This window comes from Malaya genurostris, chromosome 3 (genome assembly GCF_030247185.1).
Source record: "Malaya genurostris strain Urasoe2022 chromosome 3, Malgen_1.1, whole genome shotgun sequence".
In the NCBI taxonomy this organism is placed as follows: Eukaryota; Metazoa; Arthropoda; class Insecta; order Diptera; family Culicidae; genus Malaya; species Malaya genurostris.
The window spans coordinates 218,790,817-218,798,372 of record NC_080572.1 but is presented as its reverse complement, the minus strand read 5'-3'; positions in this window follow the sequence as shown (position 1 = coordinate 218,798,372).

Sequence of the window (7,556 nt, the reverse complement as noted above, 5' to 3'; positions counted from 1 at the left end):
TTTTAAAAAGACGATTTGACAGAACCGGAGAACCAAAATTTTTGTGACTTGAGAATAATAGAAGCTGTCAAGTTATTACCCGGTTGATTATATACCATTTCCAAAAGACTTGAAAGATATTGAAAATATCTAACAAAACAAATCGATTTCCTCACCTTCTCTCAAAGCAAAGTTTTGGCATCATATTTCTTTTTTGGAATAAGACCACAGCCCATTTTTAGCGTACAGAACCATTTCATGGCAAATTCAACAATTCTATTGACACTAAAAATCCACAGTGTCGCACAGTCTCTCTCCTTCCTTAGATTTCCTTAATTAGCTTAAATGGAAAATTTTAGAAAAGCAAGAAAAACATATTTATTAAATTACCAGAAGGGCAGAAGTGTAAAATATGAATAATATTTTCTAGAAGTTAGACTTAAGTAAAATGCAGTGAGACTTGAGCGAGTAAAAAGTTCTGTATCATTATCTCGACACATAAACTCTATAAAATTTCATACGAAACTGCCAATGTCAGTACTAAACCAAAGAATTCATGTTCCTGAAAGCTCGTATATCGCTAGGCGATTTATTCAACACAAATGCACACTGTTCAAGTTGAACACTCCCATTAATAATTTTTAAGTCAGGTGCCACTCCAGTAGCTATTATTGTTAGTTTTACTGTGCGAAAATGAGTTGATCGGTGCGGTTATGGTCGACACTAGCCAAGTGTGACAATGTCACCGCGAGCATTCGAGCCGAGATCACATGTATATTTTACGTTCTCCTAACGCGATAAACGCGCTTCATAATGTATAATTAAATTATCATTCATTCATCGCATTTTGCTCGTATTTACTTGATCCAGTTTTTTTGTGTATTAATAAGTATCCATGAAAAATGCTCACATTGCACGCAAGGATTTTTATCTTCTCAATATTTTAATGCTGCTATTATCCAAATGATAAGCACGTTTCAAGTACCAGGTTGAAATGCAAGAATTGCAGAATTAAGAAAGAATGTTTTCCTGTTCGTTCATAAATCTCACGAATACCGGTCAATCGACCGACAGTGCGTTACTGGAATGGGTAACTTTCCATAAGAATTCGCCGATACAAGAAATCAAACCAGTAGCTGCTGCTGGTACATATACTAATGGTATAATTAATTGGATTTATTTATTTAATAATTAATAAACCTCTGGGGGTTTTCCAGCAATGTTGCGTACCACGGTGGAAACTGGAGCGGACTTATCGGCACCGAGCTTCAAACGCAACCATACACCAACTTGTAGAGCTTAGAGGCAATGTTGCGAAATTTAGCACGTCCACGACCATATTAATCTCCCATCAGCCAGTATGTCCAGTGCTTAGTCACCTTTGGGAGTCTGTGAGGCCGCGAAGGGGGCAACGACTTGAGTTGACTCTGGTGCAAGGTGGCCGGTTTTTTTTTGTGTTCGTGCAGGTCCGTGATTACTGGTTGGCAGTTCGACTACAGCCAGAAGATCTCTTGCATGCGCCAAGTCAATAGAATTGACAAACGTAGCCCGAAAATAAGATGCAATGGATATCTGATGCTTACTAACCGATATACACGAAAAATAATTGGAGAAAAACTCGTCGACACTGGAATCAGCTTACAAAGCTATAAATCAAAGAAATTGGTATCTCAAGCGGTGGGGCTACCTTATCTGTTCGGAATTTCTATATAGAAAAATAGTAATACATATACTTAACACTAAATAATCGATGAATAATGTCAGTCATTTAGCGAAAATAATTGCTCCACATTAATAACCACCTCGATTTTCATGAACAACCCAAACGACCATTCGGCTCCTTGATGTACTGTCCACTCAGAAACAGGTTCACGCAATAATAAGTTGAAAGAAAAATTACCACCAGTAAGCTCGCGGAAGGTGATGAATGCATAACAATTTATCTGTCAATGATTAAGTGTGTTATACTTTGAAAATTCTTGAGAACGAATAGGATCGAGGTTATTAGAATAAATCAAGGTTCAACGTTTTTTGAATTTTACAAAAAAATCAATCGGGCTGTGAATAAACAATAGTTGACAACAAATGCCCTCGGCATCTTGGAGCTAATTCACTATGCCTTATTAAAAATGAACACCAAAAAAATTCGAATTTTACAGGTTACATAATCTCTCATACGATGTAGTTCATAGAGACCTAACATGATGAAAAATTCCATTTGTGACTTAATGTTAGAATAGCATGAATTTTACTGGTTTCGACGGTAACTTACATTCGGCTAGCAGGTGGGACTGTATGAATTTAAATGTATCACTTACCAGCCAAGCAGACGTGTGCTTCTGTGACTCAGTCGATAAACGGACGTACTTTGTGATCCAGTGATTCTCTGTTCAAGTCGCGTTCAAGCTTTATAAGACCAAACCATTGTGAACTTCTCAATACTTCAGATTGTCATAATATGTATGTGTTTGTGTGCAATTCATGAATTAAAAAATATTCCTTTCAAAAGTTTTATACGATTGGGCTTCTAAAAGGAATCAAGATAATTTCAGAGCAATCTCGTTTCGTTATATGTCACAAGAGGAATATGGCGATGGTGCTGTAGAATGGAAATATATTTGTTAACAAACAAACAAAATTCAAGGTATCTTTGATTCATTCCAGTAACAGAAAATAAGATTGCTGCGAAATTATTTTCAACAGATACAGAAATGAGCTATCATATTATATATAAATCTACAAAAAGTAAAGCTTTAATAATTAGTTAAAGTTAAAGTCTTTTATAATAAGGAAATTCAAAACATGAAAACTGCAATGAGTATTAGTGCCGATGGGAAATAATGAAGTTGGTTTGCAAAATGACAATTGTCTTATAATTTTTTGCAAATTATATCTTCAATATTGTACTTTGCAACTTAAATACAGTCCGCCCTTGTATTGCTTATGGAAAACCGAGCTAATTTTTAAAAATATATGTATTTTATAAACCAGCGATTCTTCTTTGATTTTGTTTTCAAAATACCTCGAAAACAGCCAGTCGCATCGTCTTGATTACAAAGAATAATTTATTGAAAATTTCATGAGAATTACAAAAATTTTCGATTTCGCAAAAAAAAACAATGTATATTTTTTTAGAAAGTTGAACCTACAACTTCTTTTAAGACATATTTTATATAGAAGCTATAGGTTTCTAGTTTTAATTGTTTGAAAATTTGTCTTCATTCAGTAAAAAAGGTAAAACCACTCAAGCGAAGCGGTTGTGTTTCAATTATACTGCTCGTGAGTTAATGGCTGCAGGTAGTTGAAACTGCTGGTGCTAATAGCCAAGGCAATATTCGGGGCGTTTCCCGACTGGAAAGCTAGCAACGAAGGCCATCCCGTTCATACGCACAGAGGTGTAGACACAGAGGTGCGAGCGCATAGAAGTGACGAGTCACAGAGGTGCCATCGCATAAAGGTGCGAAGACGAAGGGGTGAAAAGGCACAGAGGTGCTAAAGCAACCCAGTGCTGATCTACCAGGTACAAGTATTTATACGCTGAGTAGGATCGAAGGATACGACATATATCGTGAGGTGCTACACTGAAAGGATCACATTTGATCGCCACCAAGAGCAATAGCACTGTATCTGGGGTCAGGTACAGGCAGCACACCAAGTTCAGTGGTGACCACCAGAGATGGCATTTCACTAGAGTTATACACCAGGGCGTAGGTTTCAATTCAACACTGCGGATACATTTGGTCTGCTCCACACAAAGAGGAAAGCGCACTTCTTCTCAGTGTCCATTGGACAGCCTTTGAGTGCGTGCTTGTGTTGAAAGAAGCTGGTGCAAGAGAATCACATTCTCTTCGCACGAATCGCTCTCACGTGCTCTCGCCTAAAAACACCCAAGTGATCACTGGCGCGTGATGGTGAGCGAACACTTCAGTGAACTTCAATTAATGGAGAGTAGAGATCTGACCTTGCTATGAAAAAATTTGCAAAGGAAAAACGAAAATTCAACGATAAATTGTTTCATTTTGCTGATTTTGCGTGCCCTACGTCACTTATACGCAAAGCATACACCAGAGTGCTCACCGGCGTGTACACCTCTGTGAATGTATCTGCATTCACCTCTGAGAATTTATGAGCTCTGCTCTAGCACTTTGGTGCGATTCAGTGGAGGAGGTAAAAGGAAATAAACAAACGCACTCATGATGCGTGCACACTTTATATAACAGTGGTGTATATATGTGAAAGAGAAGCGCTCTCGTTGAAGTTGTCAGTGCGAGGGGAGAAATTTTGCTCGCTCTTCGCCACACAGAGGAGATGGACATCTCTGGTGACCACAACGACGGCAGAGCAACTGAGGTACAGAAAACGATACCAAAAGACTGCCAATTGGAAATCGTTGGATGAGCTTCACGTCGTTCTTTACGACAGAGGAACAGAGACAACAGCAACAAGGTAGATTTAATTTAATTTAATTTTTTTATTTCTCTTACAGCTGAAATTTATACTATACATAAGTTTTCTTTTTGATATTATTAATTTACGAAAAAACTATTAATGTGATGGATGATCTTATGAAAGATTATCCGAATCCGATTCCGGATACTAGTAAGATCTTAAATACTCCAAGGGCTAAACATTATCCAGAGGGTATCACTAGGCCATGGATAGTCTATTTTCGAAAAAAAGAAAAGGAATTAAATTTGATGCGAATTACAAAGGAATTGACATCACATTTTTCAAAAATTGTAGGAATCTGTAAAGTTAATAGAAATAAAATTCGAGTTGTTGTTGACGATTTGAAACAGGCAAACAATATTGTAACCTGTAAATTATTTGCTGTTGAATATAGAGTTTACATTCCATCGAAGGAGGTGGAAATTGACAGTGTTGTGACTGAAGCAAGTCTGACAGCCGATGATTTACTTAAAAATACCTAATTAATTAATCGTTTTAAAAACTGCATGCTTGAGGGAATTAAGATACTCGAGTGCAAGCAATTGTACTCAGCATCTACTGTTGATGGAAAAAAGTCTTATCGTCCCTCAGATTCGTTTCGAGTAACATTAACCGGATCTGCGTTGCCTAGCCATGTCTATATCGATAAAATTCGTCTTCTTGTTCGGCTTTTCGTACCGCATGTTATGAATTGCACGAACTGTAAAAAAATCGGGCATACAGCTACTTACTGTAAAAATAAGTCCAAATGTATCAAATATCAAGAGCCTTATAAGGATAATCTTTGCGATAAAGATGTTGAAAAATGTGTTTATTGTGGGGAGAGTCCTCATGATGATCTTTCAGTATGCGCTGCATTTAAGTTGCGTAAAGACAAAATGAAGCTTTCTATAAAAGCATGGTCTAAGCGCACATATGCAGAAATGCTTAAAACAATTATTGAGTTCCCCACTCGAAACAGAAAACGGTTTTTCAAATCTAGAGCCAGAGGAATCAGACTCTGATGAAAATAGTGAAGTCACTCCTTAAGGTTCTATTAAGAGGAGGAAGTCCTTCTCCAAATTACCAAAAAGACACCTAAAATTACACCTTCAAAAAAAGATCCCCGTGTTAAAGCTAAAAATCCAAATTTAAAACCAAAAACTGTGCCTCCTGGTTTGTCAAATTCACAAACCAATCCAGGAACTAGCACAAGAGAAGACAATAATCTAGTGGGCTCCGTTTCACAGCCACCATCAGGATTACTGGAGTTTTCGGAAATTGTAGAATGGATTTTCGCAGCATTCAATATTTCTGAGCCTCTAAAGACCATTATAACGGCATTCCTTCCAATAGCTAGAACTTTTTTAAAACAGTTATCAGCTCAATGGCCAGCTCTCTCAGCTTTTGTATCATTTGATGGATAATCTATCATCCGCCGCAAATGATTCAATCACTGTCCTGCAGTGGAATTGTCGAAGCATCATGCCAAAACTTAATTCATTTAAAGTTTTGTTGCATAGTCAAAAATGTGATGTATTTGCTTTATGACTTTAACATTATACGTCTCGATAGAGACTCTCCCTATGGCGGAGTGCTTTCAGGAATAAAAAGATGTTATTCCTTTCATAGATTAAACATTCCTTCGACTTCTAGTATAGAAGTACCTTGCAAAAAGACGTTTGTTGAAATTGTTCAACAAGTTTCTTGAGCAAAATATTGTCCCACCTGACTGGAGGCAAGTGAAAGTTATCGCCATTCAAAAGCCGGGGAAACCAACTTCCAGTCACAATTCATATAAACCAAATGCAATGTTGTCCTGCATCAGAAAATTGTTCGAAAAAAATATTCATCGGACTTTTGTCGAGACGAACGGTTTGTTGTCAGATACTCAATTTGGCTTCCGTAGAAATAAAGGGACGAATGATTGCCTTGCATTGCTTTCGTCTGACATCCAAATTGCCTTCGCTCAAAAGCAACAAATGGCATCTGTATTTTTAGACATTAAAGGATCATTTGATTCAGTTTCCATTGAAGAATTGATTGAATTTCTTTCAGACGAGCTTCATCAACATGGACTCCCAGCGGTTATAAATAATTATTTGCACAACCTTTTGTCAGAGAAACGCATGCATTTTTCACATGGCGATTTGGTAACATTCAGAATTAGCTACATGGGTCTACCGCAAGGCTCTTGCCTCAGTCCGCTCCTCTATAATTTTTACGTAAATGACATTGACAGCTGTCTAGTATCCCCATGTACACTAAGACAATTGGCAGATGATGGCGTAGTTTCAGTTATTGGACCCAAAGCTATTGATTTGCAAAAACCATTGCAAGATACCTTAGATAACTTGTCCGTTTGGGCTGTTCATCTGGGTATCGAATTCTCTGCGGAGAACTACAGAGCTGGTCGTCTTTTCAAGAAAGCATGATCCTGCACAGCTTCAGCTTTACTTTCAAAAACCTCGGGGGTGGTTTGATTCCAAATGCACGTGGGGAGGACGCATTAGGTATCTGATAACAAAATGCCAACAAAGTGTAAATTTTCTTCGATCAATAACAGGATCTTGGTGGGGTGCTCATTCGGAAGATCTAATAAAATTATATCAGATAACGAATGCTTCAGTGATGGAATATAAATGCGTTTGCTTTCTTTCCGCTGCAGACTCTCATATTATCGAACTGGACCGAATTCAGTATCGTTGTTTGCGAATTGCTTTTGGTTGCATGCATTCGACACATACAATGAGTCTTGAAGTTCTGGCGGGAGTTCTTCCATTGAAAGATCGTTTTTGGGAGCTTTCATCGTGACTGCTAATAAGATATGAGGTACTGAATCCTCTGGTTATTAATAACTTTTTTTTTGACACATCCATGCAGCGCGAAGTGCGTGGAATCCCGGAACATCTACGCTCGATGGAAATCCCAAAAATATTTACAAGTAAGTTCAGGCGTGTATATTTTACACGGACGGATCACGAATTGAAGAGGCTACTGGGTTTGGCATGTTCAACAATAATGTTTCGGCTTCATTTAGGCTTCAAGAACCTGCATCTGTTTATATAGCAGAGTTAGCAGCAGTTCATTATAGTTTGAGTGTAATCGGCACATTATCTCCAAACCATTATTTTCTTTTCACAGATAGT